Source organism: Bombyx mori, chromosome 9 (genome assembly GCF_030269925.1).
Source record: "Bombyx mori chromosome 9, ASM3026992v2".
Taxonomy (NCBI): Eukaryota; Metazoa; Arthropoda; class Insecta; order Lepidoptera; family Bombycidae; genus Bombyx; species Bombyx mori.
In genome coordinates, this window is record NC_085115.1 from 5,512,848 (window position 1) to 5,529,761 (window position 16,914).

Here is a 16,914-nt window from a genome sequence, read left to right on the forward strand (position 1 = left end):
TAGCTGTTGTCTTGAATTTACGAGTTTTGTTAAGGGAACGCGTAAGACGATAATGTAAGTAAATTGCACAAAAGAGCTGATATCTTTTATTGTCTATAAAAGGTCTTTTCTTTAATAGTCTATTTGCTAAGTACTGATCGAATATCACATATATTTCTAAAGACGTTTGAACTAATGAGGCATAATGTAAAGTTAGTTAATTGACGAAAGAAGACGTTTTCTTTTTTTCGTGCCTTATTTCAAATAGTTGTACAACGCTTCATTATTTCAGTTCAGACCCAGACACGATCCAGAAAGGCTAGCACTCGTTACATGACTTTAAATTTAAGGTTATGATAGCAAAAAAACATTACTAAATTTTATATAGGTTTAGTGTATAAAAATTTGCAAACTTTCAACGTAAAAATGCTTTCATTCGACCCCGCTGTATTTTAATTTGAAACTGCAAACTTGCATTTGCATAAATTCCAACAACTAAACCTATTTACAAAGCATAGTCTGCAACAAACAGGAAATTTCCATTAGAATGCGTATTGAAAATCGACCAACCCGCTGCTTTAATACGCAAATGATGATAATATTGGAAAACTAGTGTTGAGCAGAGTCTAAACTTTAATCCGAAGCAAAACATAAGATCTTGTATGTGAAAGTAGGTTTAATGAGATAATTCTCGCCATAATCATATCGGCTTATATATTATATATCGGATGGTTTCAAATATTTTCGACGAAAAACAGTTCGATATCTAGTTTTTAAAATGTGAGAACTCATTCGTTATGCACTATTTTGAGTTGAGTCAGGTTTTAATTTATTTTTTCAATGCGATTTCATTGGAAGCTACTACTAAAGCAAGATTAGTGAAATATCCTAGTTTGTCTATGGTCTAGGCTTGGGCTAGGCTTAGGGTTTTAGTTAGTTAGTCTTGTATCACGATATCTAGGCTGGAATCAATATCTTTACTTAAATGATAAAAATGTATATAATAATATGGATGAAGAAAGCATAATACGAATATGGGGGTTGGTGCTTCCCGCTTCCGTAGGTTTAACCCGCGATTCCCTACAAGTGACCCCTGGGTGGTGCAAAACGGGAGCCGAATTCATAATCGGTGGTAGGACTTGTCCGACTGGCTGGCGACCACCCTCCAACTAGAGTCCGCCGCCAAATAGCCTAGCTGTGTTCCGGCGTGTGGGTTGGAGAGCCAGTTCTATTCCTTCCCTTTCCCCTTCCTTGCTGGGGGTGAGTCTTGGTGACGTCTGGAACATGCGGAGCAGACGTGCGTGCGAGCTCACGGGGCGTGATTGTTTGGCGGGGGTATAGGGAGACCTAGTGAAACGGTATCCGCTGCCGCCCGCCGGTCAGTAGGGGACCTGAACCCGGGTGTCTCTACTAAACTCCGCCCCGGGAAGCTGTCCCGCCAACCGGTGTAAAATCCTGTCGTGCGGTCGTCGTGCCGGAGTCGGAGACCGGAGTGGATCCCGGCGATCGTACGCAGGGTGGACTGGGGGCCCTTCCATGCCCTGCGTCAGTCTCTCGCGCAACCCGTGGTCGAGCACGTACTATGATCCGCGCTTCATTCAGGTGTTGCCTCGATCTCACCTCCAACATCCTACCTCTCCTAATCCTACTCTCCGGAAATATAATTTATGAAGTTTAAAAAAAAGAAAAGGGTTTTACAGGCGGTTCCCCATTCCACATTTAATGTGGATTTCAGCAATGTCAGGGGCCTACATAGCAACCTTGACGCCGTACACCACCACCTCGAGACGGCGCAGCCTGCCCTGCTTTTTTTAACGGAGACGCAGATATCTGCTCCGGACGATACCTCATACCTTGAATACCCCGGCTACGTATTGGAGCACAACTTCCTACGTAAAGCCGGGGTGTGCGTATTCGTCCGGGCGGATGTCTGTTGTCGCCGTCTTCGGGGCCTCGAACAACGGGACCTGTCCCTCTTGTGGCTGCGCGTGGATCACGGGGGCTGTATCCGAATCTACGCGTGCCTGTACAGGTCCCACAGCAGTGATGCAGGTTCAACTCTGTTTGAGCATGTGCAAGAGGGGACTAACCGCGTGCTTGAGCAGTACCCATCTGCGGAGGTGGTGGTTCTTGGAGACTTTAACGCTCACCATCAAGAGTGGTTGGGGTCCAGAACCACTGACCTCCCGGGTCGGACTGCCTACGATTTCGCCTTGGCCTACGGCTTCTCCCAGCTGGTGACACAGCCCACCCGTGTCCCAGATATCGAGGGGCACGAACCTTCTTTGTTGGACCTTCTGTTGACCACGGATCCGGCCGGATACAGTGTGGTGGTCGACGCTCCGCTTGGATCGTCTGATCACTGCCTTATTCGTGCTGCCGTACCACTCTCTCGTCCTGGTCGTCGAACGACGACCGGGTATCGTAGAGTTTGGCGGTATATGTCAGCAGATTGGGATGGATTGCGTGAATTTTACGCATCCTACCCATGGGGGCGGTTCTGCTTTTCCTCTGCTGATCCTGACGTCTGTGCGGACCGTCTTAAAGACGTGGTGCTCCGGGGGATGGAATTGTTTATTCCCTCCTCTGAAGTGCCCGTTGGGGGTCGCAGCAGACCCTGGTATAACAATGCCAGTAGGGATGCTGCACACCTCAAGCGGTCCGCATACGTGGCATGGGATAATGCCAGGAGACGTCGGGATCCTAACATCTCAGGGGAAAGGCGGAAATATAACGCCGCTTCCAGGTCCTACAAGAAGGTAATTGCCAAGGCGAAGTCGGAGCACGTTGCTAGAGTTGGCGAGCGATTAAAGAGCTATCCCTCCGGGAGCCGTGCTTTTTGGTCGCTCGCCAAAGCTGCAGAAGGAAACTTTTGTAGGTCCAGTCTCCCACCACTGCGCAAGTCCGATGACACTCTGGCCCACAGCGCGAAAGAGAAGGCTGACCTTCTGGTCAAACTCTTCGCCTCGAACTCGACTGTGGACGACGGGGGTGCCACACCACCGAACATCCCCCGGTGTGATAGCTCCCTGCCGGATATCTGCTTCACACAGTGTGCAGTTAGGCGGGAGCTCCGACTCCTGGACGTCCATAAGTCGAGTGGGCCAGACGGCATCCCCGCAGTGGTTCTGAAAACGTGCGCCCCTGAGTTGACACCTGCGCTAACGCGTTTGTATCGCCTCTCTTATTGCGCTAACAGGGTTCCGTCTTCATGGAAGACCGCCCACGTCCACCCTATCCCCAAGAAGGGTGACCGGTCGGACCCGTCGAGCTATAGGCCTATCGCGATAACTTCCTTGCTTTCCAAGGTGATGGAGCGAATAATAAATACACAACTCCTGAAGTATCTTGAGGATCGCCAGCTGATCAGTGACCGACAGTACGGTTTCCGTCACGGTCGCTCAGCTGGCGATCTTCTTGTATACCTTACTCACAGGTGGGCTGAAGCCTTGGAGAGCAAGGGCGAGGCTCTTGCTGTGAGCCTTGATATCGCGAAGGCCTTCGACAGGGTCTGGCATAGGGCACTTCTATCGAAGCTACCATCTTACGGAATCCCCGAGGGACTCTGCAAGTGGATCGCTAGCTTTTTGGATGGGCGGAGCATCGCGGTCGTTGTAGACGGTGACTGCTCTGATACCATGACCATTAACGCTGGCGTTCCACAAGGTTCGGTGCTCTCCCCCACGCTTTTCATCCTGTATATCAATGACATGATGTCTATTGATGGCATGCATTGCTATGCGGATGACAGCACGGGGGATGCGCGATATATCGGCCATCAGAGTCTCTCTCGGAGCGCGGTGCAAGAGAGACGATCAAAACTTGTGTCTGAAGTGGAGAACTCTCTGGGGCGAGTCTCCGAATGGGGTGAATTGAACTTAGTTCAATTCAACCCGATAAAGACACAAGTTTGCGCGTTCACTGCGAAGAAGGACCCCTTTGTCATGGCGCCGCAATTCCAAGGAGTATCCCTGCAACCTTCCGAGAGTATCGGGATACTTGGGGTCGACATTTCGAGCGATGTCCAGTTTCGGAGTCATTTGGAAGGCAAAGCCAAGTTGGCGTCCAAAATGCTGGGAGTCCTCAACAGAGCAAAGCGGTACTTCACGCCTGGACAAAGACTTTTGCTTTATAAAGCACAAGTCCGGCCTCGCGTGGAGTACTGCTCCCATCTCTGGGCCGGGGCTCCCAAATACCAGCTTCTTCCATTTGACTCCATACAGAGGAGGGCCGTTCGGATTGTCGATAATCCCATTCTCACGGATCGTTTGGAGCCTCTGGGTCTGCGGAGGGACTTTGGTTCCCTCTGTATTCTGTACCGCATGTTTCATGGGGAGTGCTCTGAGGAATTGTTCGAGATGATACCGGCATCTCGTTTTTACCATCGCACCGCCCGCCACCGGAGTAGAGTTCATCCATACTACCTGGAGCCACTGCGGTCATCCACAGTGCGTTTTCAGAGATCTTTTTTGCCACGTACCATCCGGCTATGGAATGAGCTCCCCTCCACGGTGTTTCCCGAGCGCTATGACATGTCCTTCTTTAAACGAGGCTTGTGGAGAGTATTAAGCGGTAGGCAGCGGCTTGGCTCTGCCCCTGGCATTGCTGAAGTCCATGGGCGACGGTAACCACTCACCATCAGGTGGGCCGTATGCTCGTCTGCCTACAAGGGCAATAAAAAAAAAAAAAAAAAAAATATTTTTTATTATTGTTGTTTTTATTATTGTTTTATTATTGTTTATTATTGTGTTATATACCCTAACTCTATGTAATATTCCGATATGCAATAGGAATTTTACCACATATATACACTGGCGTACGTGACTGTCGTGAACGCTGAGACAGCATTTCAACACCCTAGAAACCGTGCATTGACGTAAATGGCACATTGACGCACATGAGTGCGGGGACGCCGATTCAGCACCTTTACCTCATGGAGCCTCGAAGCCAGCCACGGGGCCCGCACTTCTGAACTCACATCGTCGGAAGACAGACCAGTAGCAATAATTAAGTTTAAGTTTCATTGTAATCTTTTTTAATTTTAATAAACTTTAGATTCAGTTTCGGTTTTTTTTAAGACCTTAGGCTGCGACCTCCGTAATTGGCGCAGTCGGTAGGATCTTGAGAAGCAGTGCGCGCGCGATTTAAGGACCTCTAATATCGAAACCCAGCGATCACGCATTGACGCTGCTCGCGCTATTAAGTGCTTTGTCTCGAGATTCGAACTTTGGTAGGCTCGCGGCCGAAGGCGATCACTTGAACTTCAGTGGACCGAAGATAATGAAAAATCTGTAAGTACATTCGAATTATTGTACCCTTGTGTTGCTTCCTTGTACGAACCCGTCAAAATTTTCCACCCTCACAAACCTCACCGATCTGTCTCTTCAAGGCAGATCAATCGCAATAGGGAGCTAGATTTAGGTAGAAATATCGACCTTCTTGAAATTAGAATTAGACTTAGGTATAGATAGGTTATTTAGTGGTAGTATATTAGACATAATGGACCCTGACACCATTTATAAGGCGTTGCGCCCAGTGCCGGAATTCGACGGGAATCCGAATGTTCTCACGAGGTTCATTCGAATTTGTGATCAAATTGTCATTCAATATCTAAGAGCTGAGCCAGGCGCGGATTTAACTAACTTATGTTTATTAAATGGAATTTTAAATAAAATTACCGGTAATGCGGCAAGGACAATTAATTCAAACGGGATACCCGAAAGCTGGCAGGGCATTCGTAATGCTTTAATCAACAATTTTTCAGACCAGAGAGACGAAACCGCTCTTTACAATGACCTTTCGCTATTAGGACAAGGAAACAGCACACCCATTGAGTTTTTTGACAAATGCCAGAACCTCTTCAGTACCATAATGACTTACGTCACGTTGCATGAAACGATTAGCACCACTATTGAGGCTAAGCGGGAATTATACAAAAAATTAACGTTGCAATCTTTTGTGAGAGGGCTAAGAGAACCTCTGGGGTCACGTATTCGATGTATGAGACCCAATACAATTGAAAAGGCACTGGAATTTGTCCAAGAGGAGTTAAACATAATTTATTTGCAACAACGTAATGAAAACGCTGACAAACGCCATTCATATACGCCGCAACAGCAGACCCATGGACCACCAAAAGTTCCCGGGTTCACCTCCTTCACGCCACCTAAACCATTTAACATTATGCCACAACCGCAATCGTATAGACCGACGATGATGCAACCGCAAGCCGGTTACCAGCCGCCTAACAACTTTTACCAGCCGCGGATGCCCAGTCGCACACAGCAAATGTTCCGCGCACCTCCACCTAACTACAACCCCCAAGCGGCATTTAGATTTCCTTCGCGTAACAACCCCCAAAACCCTGGACCGAAACCAATGAGCGGAGTTAGTCATTTTGTTACTAAAACGCTTCCGCCTACGATGTCGGGACATGACTGGCGTAAATTCGGGAATCCACCACCGTCAAATTATTTCAAAACGCGTGAAATAAATTACAACATTATGACGGACAATGACGACATGTATTACAACTCTGACCCATACACTGAAACGAACGATTACTACTATGACTTTAACACATATTACGATCAAAGCCCGATCGAATACGAATATAATAACGCGTACCCTGATGACCTTGGGCAACATCAGTACTCGGGAAATGCCTTGGAGGGTCCTCAACCCTCAACCAGTCGACAAAACCAAAATGAATCGGATTTTCACAAAGGTCGAACCGACCCCGAACCAAAATAGAACTTAATTTACAATGTAAAAGAGAATTACGTTACATACAGATGTCCGAACCACCACTTAAATTTCTAGTGGATACTGGCGCAAATCAGTCGTTTATCAGCCCTGAAGCCGTGCAGAAGTATTTTTCACACGTACCTCTCAACCGAGACCCTTTCGAGGTTACAAACTCGCGTATCACGAGCACCCACGACTTCTCAATAACATTACCTAACTTTATAGATATCAACGAACAAAAAGATGTTAAATTGTTCATCTACAAATTCCATAATCATTTCGACGGACTGTTAGGACTTGACCTCTTAGACGGAGCTCAAATCGATCTGAAACGCAATTTACTCATTACCGATCATACTTGTATACCGTTGTTATGTTATATGTGTAGAAGGGCCAACTATCAGGAACTTATCCCTGCTAATACAACTAGGGTGATTAACGTGCCCATAGACAGCCCTGATGGTGAAGTGCACATAAATGAGCAAGTGATATGTAACTGCATTGTACACGAATGTATCACTACCGTTACCGATCATACGGGTATCATAGAGATGGAAAACCCCACTGACTCCGACATTACCGTCACTTTTGACCAACGGCTAAAAGTAGACATCTTCAATATCGAATGCGGAAACCACGAGCAGGACCCCAACCGGGTTAGGGAAGTATTATCCCGGCTTCGTACTAATCATCTGAATGTCGAAGAAAAGATTAATTTAGAGACTTTATGTGGACAATATGCTGACGTTTTTTATATTGAGGGTGAAGCCTTGACCTTCACTAATAAAATTAAACACCAGATTAAGACTACAGACGAACAACCAGTCTATACGAAAAGCTACCGCTACCCTTTTGTGCACCGTCAGGAAGTTAGAGATCAAATCACTAAAATGTTGGACCAAGGCATAATCAGACCTTCTGACTCGGCCTGGAGCTCTCCCATATGGGTGGTCCCAAAGAAATCAGATGCATCTGGCATACAAAAGTGGAGGCTAGTTGTAGATTTTCGTAAACTAAACGACAAGACTATTGACGATAAGTATCCAATACCTAACATCACAGATGTCCTTGATAAGCTTGGTAGGTGTCAGTATTTTACTACTCTGGACCTTGCATCTGGATTTTACCAGGTGGAAATGAGCCCTGGTGATATACCTAAAACCGCTTTCAACGTCGAGCATGGACATTTCGAATTTTTACGCATGCCGATGGGTTTGAAGAATTCTCCGTCCACCTTTCAACGAGTAATGGATAATGTCCTCCGGGGTCTACAAAACGAGATTTGTCTTGTATATCTCGATGATATTATCGTATTTAGCACCTCCCTACAGGAGCACATGACAAATCTGGAGAAGGTATTCACCAGACTACGAGAATCGAACTTTAAAATTCAGATGGACAAGTCTGAATTTCTTAAGTTGGAAACCGCGTACTTGGGACACGTCATAAGCAAAGACGGTATAAAACCAAATCCCGACAAGATAGAGGCTATAAAAAAATATCCCATGCCAAAGACACCTAAAGAAATAAAGCAGTTTCTGGGCCTGTTAGGGTACTACAGGAAATTCGTCCCTGATTTCGCCAGAGTAACTAAACCTATGACAAAATGTTTAAAAAAGACTAACAAAATAACTTTTGACCACGAATACATTAGCTGCTTTGAAAAATGTAAGACTCTACTCACAAACGACCCCATACTGCAATACCCAGACTTTAACAAAGAATTCATCCTAACAACAGACGCTTCTAACTTAGCAATCGGAGCCGTCCTCAGTCAAGGACCCGTTGGGTCAGACAAACCTGTATGTTACGCTTCCCGGACCCTTAACGACAGCGAAATTAACTATAGTACCATTGAAAAGGAACTCCTGGCAATAGTATGGGCTACGAAATATTTTCGGCCCTATCTTTTCGGTCGTAAATTTAAAATACTAACCGACCATAAGCCCCTTCAATGGATTATGAATATTAAAGAACCGAATTCGAGACTAACGAGATGGAGACTTAAATTAAGCGAATATGACTATACGGTAGTTTACAAAAAGGGTAAAAGTAACACTAACGCTGACGCACTATCCCGGATCGAAATTAATAACGAAGAGACCGATTCCATGATAGTAAACCTCACAGAACGACCGCCATCCGACGCTGGTTCATCAACGATTACAGCTCACACCAGCAACGAGAATCCTATTCTCGAAGTCCCAATCACTTATGATCCCTTAAATAAATTTCATCGACAAATATGTTTTACTATCGTAGGAGATATTAAGAGACGGACAACCGCGACTAAACCCTTTGACACACACACTCGTACTTTCATTCAGGTATCTGAATCAAATCTCGAGCAAGATGTAGTTAACGCGATAAAAGAATATGTGAATCCTAAAGTTAAAACCGCAATTAAAATCACGCCCCCTCTGGGTATGTATTCTATTATCCCTATCATCCAAGAAAACTTTAAAGGTTCCTCCATGAATTTAGTCCTGGCAACTACCGAATTGGAAGATGTCAAGGAATACTTAAGACAACAGGAGATCATAAAATGCTATCATGAGGGCAAAACGAATCACAGGGGAATAAATGAATGTTACTTAGCCCTTTCACGCAAATACTATTGGCCTAAAATGAAAGATGAGATTTCCAAATACATAAATGAGTGCACAGTGTGCGGTCAAACTAAATACGATAGACATCCGATTAAACCTAAATTTAATATCGTTCCCCCAGCCTCAAAACCATTCGAAATAGTTCACATGGACTTATTCACCGCTCATAACGAAAAATACTTAACTTTCATAGACGTCTTTTCTAAGTACGGACAAGCTTATCATTTACGCGATGGTACAGCTATTAGTATATTACAAGGGCTACTAAAATACAGTACCCACCATGGACTACCCTTAACCCTAGTGACAGACAACGGTACGGAATTCACTAACCAGATGTTTGCTGAATTCACGAGGTTACATAAAATCAACCATCATAAAACCTTAGCTAACGCCCCCAACGACAATGGAATGATTGAAAGATTTCATTCGACTTTACTAGAACACCTACGAATTTTACGACTTAATCAGAAAGACGAACCTATAGTAAACTTAATGGGCTACGCTATTCTAGCTTATAATAGTTCCGTACACAGCTTCACAAAGTGCAGACCCCACGATATAATTCGAGGACACTTTGACCCTCGAGACCCCTTCGATATCGACATGACTGAACACTTAATGCAACGATATATTTTAACACACCGACAGCAAATGAAAGACGTATATGACAAAATAAACGAATCTTCACTCGAAAATCGCACAAAAATAATGAAGAGCATAAATAAAGATAGGGAACCCGAGGTTGAATATCAACCCAACCAACAAGTATTTGTAACGAACCCCTCAGCCAATAGGAATAAATTAGCCACTCGATACACGCAAGACACAGTCTTAGCTGATCTCCCAATCCACATCTATACCTCTAAAAAGAAAGGCCCCATTGCAAAATCGCGACTCAAACGTGTACCTAAAACAGCCAAATTGTTACAGGATAATCCTGATGACCTTTCACGTGACACTGGCGCACGAGATAAGGCTGGAAAGCCTTGATGATGGACCCGGTGTTCTCCCTTTCAAACTCGGCAATGCCAGACTTATTACGCACTACCATTCCTTCATACAATACATTGAATTGAACGACATAAACGACAGACTCGACTCTGTGGACTCACAGCTTAAGTCCTTTGAAACGAAGCTCACTAACGATACATACTTATTATACGAGTTGCAAATAAATTATCTCCTAGGTAAAATTGATAAAATTCGGAAACAACTTAGTACCTTAGAACCAAGTAATCTAAGAAATAAAAGAGGCCTTGTAGACGGTTTGGGATCCCTGGTTAAAAGCATTACGGGTAATTTGGATCACACTGACGCTGAAAAATACAATAAAGCTATCGAAATTCTAGAACGCAACGAAAATAAGTTAACATCTGCAATTAATGATAATGTCAGTTTCAATAAGGAGTGGATGAGCCAGCATACAGCTTTGCTTACTAAAATAACAGAAAATCAAATTATGATTAATAACAGCTTCCAGTTAATATTGGAAAGTAATGCTCATGCCGACAGTAATCTTTTAAAATACGCGAAATTCGCTCAACTACTAGCTATTATTAGCGAGAACGCCGAGGACTTATTTGTAGAGTTAAGTAGAATAGAGAATGTTCTAGCTTTTATTCGTGCATCAAGCACTCATCATAGCATGTTAGGTATAGAAAACTTAAGGATTATGATTAATAAGCTTATATTAGTATACGGTCAGGAACAGGTGCTACAGGCAGAATTAAAGGAGTACTACGACGTGATAAAATCAGGATACTATTATGCAGGAAATAAAATAATCATTATATTCAAATTTCCTATTATCTCTCCTAGCAAATTTGAATTTTATAAGCTTTCACTTGTCCCAAATAGAAACTTAAAGACATATGTCCCACCTTACCCATTCCTAGCAACCAATGGTGTAACTTTCATGTACGTAGAATCAGAATGTCCGAAATTCAACCAAGAACATATATGCGAAGAAAAGATAAAACACATATCTAGAGGAGACCCAGATTGCGTCGAGAGCATCGTCAGCCACCAAACCCTGGATAATTCATGCCGACCTACCAAAGTAACTTTCGACAAGGAAGCGGTGGAACAGCTAGATGATCAGCACTATACACCCATCTTTCCCAAAACCACGAAGACAGAGCTTCAGTGTGAACGACAGCAGTTCATCAACCTCCATGGGAGTTACCTCGCCACCATACCACATAAATGCCTTTTGCGCACTGCAGAATTCACTATAATCAATATAAACGACCGAGTGAAAGGACAGCCACTACTGATAACTGAGATACCTCACAACTATGACGCCATCGATACTAAAGAAATTCAACACATAAAACTCAACTCCATCAATTTAAAAAGTCTACAGTCTATACAAGACAAAATTATAATGCAGCAGCCAATCCAAATGGACCACACGGATACAGCAATATACCATACAACCATTCCCTTGTACGGAGCTCTGGCCGTAGCAATCGTTATTATTTCTTCATCCATCCTGAAACGATACAAATTGAAACCGAAACCAATAAAGAAGATTCCTCCATCTCAAGTAATGACAGCTCGAAGCCACGAATCTGAAGATCTTGAAAAGTCAGAACTTCAAGATCCAAGGACAGCAACATTTGACCTCAAGGTGCTCAAATAGTCGCTGAGCTGAGGGGGGAGGTGTTATATACCCTAACTCTATGTAATATTCCGATATGCAATAGGAATTTTACCACATATATACACTGGCGTACGTGACTGTCGTGAACGCTGAGACAGCATTTCAACACCCTAGAAACCGTGCATTGACGTAAATGGCACATTGACGCACATGAGTGCGGGGACGCCGATTCAGCACCTTTACCTCATGGAGCCTCGAAGCCAGCCACGGGGCCCGCACTTCTGAACTCACATCGTCGGAAGACAGACCAGTAGCAATAATTAAGTTTAAGTTTCATTGTAATCTTTTTTAATTTTAATAAACTTTAGATTCAGTTTCGGTTTTTTTTAAGACCTTAGGCTGCGACCTCCGTAATTATTGTATGTTCCGCAAGTTCATGCCTGCATTTGCCGAGTTCTACATTGTTTACGACTATTTACCGTCTGTGTAACTACTCAGTATGTCGCAATTCGTGATCGAAGTATACTCAAACTCAATGATCAATGCAAGAGTTCGCTATGCAGCAATTTCGGTGCTAATGATCGGATCGCGTATACCGAACTGTGTCTATCTTTTGCATAATCAAGTTCCACTGAACATCCCCCTAACGCATTTAGGTTTCAATTCCCCAATGAACTAAAACTGATTTTGAATGTGGTTTTCTTTATTGTTCAGTTAAAACGTGAATTATTTCATTTTACTTTTTGTATAAATTATTTGTTAGTTTATGAATTAACAGAACATTCAACTTTTTGGTTTAAATAGATACAATCAATTGAATACATTAAATAATTTTATATGTATATTTCGGGATTTTTTTTTTGTTTTTTGTTTATTGCTTAGATGGGTGGACGAGCTCACAGCCCACCTGATATTAAGTGGTTACTGGAGCCCATAGACATGTACAACGTAAATGCGCCACCCACCTTGAGATATAAGTTCTAAGGTCTCAGTATAGTTACAACGGCTGCCCGACCCTTCAAACCGAAACGCATTACTGCTTCACGGCAGAAATAGGCGGGGCGGTGGTACCGGGTAGGTAAATATAATATTTCTTGCAAAGTTTAAATCTCTAAGCAACATAAAATTGGTTACATGTTTAAGCCGTGTGCGATCATCGATCAGTTTGAAAGGTAAGAAAATTGGTAGTGTAATTAATATAAGTTTGACGTCGATTCTGTCTGTATTAATTCACATACCATCGCAGTGTCTAAGGTCTCAAGTGGCCACTTTTAATTAGTTGTTTTGCGGATCAGTTCTCTAATCTCTTTCTTTTTTTACGAAAACCATTCACTTTTTATTACAAAACCCATTTAGACATATGAATACAATGAAGAATCTTTTTTATTCTTATAGTAAAAGTTTCATCTTCATGCCATCACGATGTACCTACATTCCGACGTCAATCTGAAATTTAACATGAAAATTGTGGACAATGTATTCAATGTAGTTTTCCTTACCTTTATATGTAATCTTTAGAGAAATTAAATACTAATAAAGATTATATTGTATAATACTGATTGTTAGATTTCTAAAGTATTTAACAAGACATTAAACTTTATTCCGAAGTCAATCTAAAATTTAAGAGTTATCCGAAAAGATAGGAAACGATGTGATAAGTATAGACAGTAAATTTAATCGAGTTTTCTTTCACTCTTAATCTTGAGTGATGTTAAATACCGATAAAGAAAATTATGTAATACTGATTGTTAGATAGATGTATAATATAATTTCATTCATTTAACGAGGTCTGGCACACAAGAGGATCGCTTGAAGGGTGCCCTCGACTTTACTCCGCTCGATTCTTTTGTTCAAATTTCCTCTCTGTGGACGTTTCTATTACCTACCTATGTCCTTCCCAAAAAGGAATGAGATAAAAGGAAGCTTGATATGATTTTACTCGTATCAGATTATGTTTGTGAAGCTATAATGGTATTTTGTACACCTGCTTCCTTTAATATACTCGTACTTACCTATTACGTATTTTGAATGAGTAATTTAGTTTTCGGAAGATTATGTTGATAAATTTCTATTTAAAGAAATTAGGGTATGATATTAAGTCTCTAATCTCATCAAAAGGAGTAGACAGAAAGTCAATATCTACTGGACGGTGTGGTTTAATAAATTTTATTTGTTACTAGCTGACCCGGCCGACTTTGTAGTGCCTCAATCGATAAATAAAAGACCTAAATTTTTGTATAAAATAAACTTAAAACAAACAAAAGGAATCCGTTCGACGGGGGACACATCAAAGGAAAAACAAAATTGTTATTTTTATTTAAATCCGAGCATTTTCATTCATTTATCTACCTTTTGAACCTTCTCTGGACTTCCACAAATAATTCAAGACCAAAATTAGCCAAATCGGTCCAATCGCTCTCGAGGTTTAGCGAGACTAACGAACAGCAATTAATTTATATATATATATATATATATATATATATATATATATAGATATTCCTTTAATAATATCGATGGAGACCGATAGAATATTCCATAGATAACAGCAGCGTGGTATCGACAGTCATGGGAAAATTTTAACACTCATCATCGGTTTTTTTTTTTTTTTTTTATGATTGAAAGTTTACTGGTGGCCCGAAGGCCTTTCCAGTTTCACCAGGACAGGTGGGCGAGCAAAGGCTCAGCCAAGAGGGGTGGGATTTGCTAACAACTGCCCGAGCGCCTCCGAAGGAGACCTAACAACTCAAGAGCAATTGTTTCGCGAATGAATCTACTACCGGATCGGAATCGCGACCCGCTGAGAAGATCCGGCGAGAAACTCAGCGGGCTGATGCATGGGTTAGGTTGCACGTCGACCTCTTTGTCGAGTTCGACGAGTACGGTTACCGGGGTCCCTAAGCCTGCCCCTAGTATTAGAGCTGAAGGCATCTAATGCAAAGGTTATTGGATCTGATGGATCCGTAAGGACGTGTCTAGGGCGTTGACGGTGACTGGCTCCTGCATGATCAGGATTCGGGGAGTAGTCAGCGGCGGCAACGATAAGGCGATTATCATGACGCATAGCCTTATCGAAGTATCGTTCCGACGCTGACTTCATGTATTTCCGAATTGATTCGAGGCCCAGGTCGTCGTGTAGGTCAACGTTCCTCACGAACCACGGAGCCCCGACAGCTAACCTGCAAAAGCGGGATTGTAGGGATTGGAGGGTGTCTATGTGTGTGCGGGCCGCGTGAGCGAACACCACACTCGCGTAAGTCATGACGGGCCTTATGCAAGTTTTGTAAAGTGTCACCTTGTTCCGAAGGGACATTTTACTCCGCTTACAGATCATGGGGTAGAGTCTACCGAGAATAAACGCGGCACGGTCACGGACTGATTTTATATGCGGGCGGAATGTCATCGATGCATCCAGGGTAACGCCCAGGTACTTGACCTTCCTGGCCCAGGGTATGGGTTGTCTAAAGAGAGTAATCGGGGGTGTGAGATTCCTCCTCCTAATCCGGGAGGAAATCCGTGTGGAGCTTCCCCTCTGAAATAGCACCGCAGTACTTTTCGCTGGGTTGATGTCTATGCGCCATTTTCGGAACCACTGTCCTAGGGCTAGGGCTGCGCTCTGAAGCTTCTTCGCGATTAGGGACTTATTTCTACTAGAATAGTAAACAGTCGTGTCGTCGGCGAATAAAGCTAAATGGGTCGGCGGCGACCGGGGAATATCGTTGACGAATAAGCTAAATAGGAGGGGTGAGAGGACAGAGCCTTGCGGGACTCCAGCTGTGAGAGGTCGTGGGGAGGAGCGGGTTCCCTCGACTCGATATCGAAAAGAGCGGTTCGACAAGAAGTCCCGTATGATGAGCACGAGACTATCCGGCACGCCCATGTTGAATAGTTTGAAAATCAAACCATTGTGCCAGACTTTGTCGAACGCTTTTGCGACGTCGAAGAAGAGAGCTCCCGTGTATAACGGTTTTGGTCGATTAAGCCCCACAAGAATGTGCTCCGTGAGGCGGTGCACCTGTTGAACGCATGAGTGATTTGTACGGAATCCGAATTGTTCATCGATAAGAATGCCCTTGGATGAGACGAAGTCTCTGAGGCCTTTGTAGAGCAGACGCTCATACAGTTTGCCTAGAGACATGAGGAGGCTAATCGGGCGGTAGCTCGTCGGATCATTTTTTGGTTTACCGGGTTTATGTATGCCGATAACGTCCGCTTCTTTCCACACCGCGGGAAAGATACAGTTCGCCATAGCGGCATTGAAAATAGATGCCAACATCACGATGAGTTGGACGGGTAGAAGTTTAATAACGCGGTTGGATATACCGTCGGAACCGGGAGCCTTGCGAGGACGTAGGTCTTTGATCAAGTCTTTAACTTCCATCGGGGTGACGGGTGGTAACGCATCAGAGGGTGGCAAGGAGGCTCTGCGTTCTACCTCACTGTCTACTAATTCTACATGAACAGGGTCCACGGATTGAGTGCTGGGCGTGCACTGGGTTTGCAATGTATCGGCCAGCAGCTCTGCTTTTTCGTCATCATCGAACGCCGCGAGTCGGCCTGAGGGGCCTACGAGGGGGGGCATAGTTACTACCGTATCCGATTTGAGAGTACGAGCTAAGCGGTAGTAAGACCTTTGGGAGGGCGCGAGTCCTTCTAAGAAATCAGACCATCTGGCATCTCGGACTTCGGCGATGCGAGACTTTACGTCGCGTTGTAGGGCACGCATTCGAATACGATTTTCCGCGGTAGGATACCTGTCGTAGGCGCGTATCGAGACGTTCTTAGCTCTAAGAAGTTCCCTAATATCGTCGGACAATTTGAAGCGGTGAAGGAAGTCCTCCGCTACAACTTGTTTCGATGACCTATCTAATGTCGAGGTGATGTGTGACGTTAAGATGTCTATGGCTTCAGCGGTATCCTGAGGAGACGGGATAGAGTCCGGGTTAAACGGGAGCGATGGTGGATCAGATTCAG

The 16,914-nt window shown here is 43.9% G+C and overlaps 1 protein-coding gene and 1 non-coding gene across 3 annotated transcripts in view; one reads left to right on the forward strand and one right to left on the reverse strand.

Annotated features, from left to right (window-relative positions):
* The first annotated feature begins 4,719 nt into the window (after positions 1–4,719).
* Positions 4,720–16,914, forward strand: part of sNPF (short neuropeptide F) — an 82,303-nt gene continuing 70,108 nt past the window's right edge. The window contains exon 1 of one of the 2 annotated variants that reach the window (XM_062669940.1): positions 4,720–5,290. The gene's annotated coding sequence lies outside the window, so the exon portion shown is untranslated. The remainder of the gene's footprint in view (positions 5,291–16,914) is intronic. The other variant, XM_038012686.2, reaches the window with a different exon arrangement.
* Mir3228 (microRNA mir-3228) lies at positions 11,870–11,981 on the reverse strand. Its single transcript, NR_107513.1, is given in 1 exon segment — positions 11,870–11,981. It is a non-coding gene; the product is annotated as a microRNA mir-3228 (primary transcript).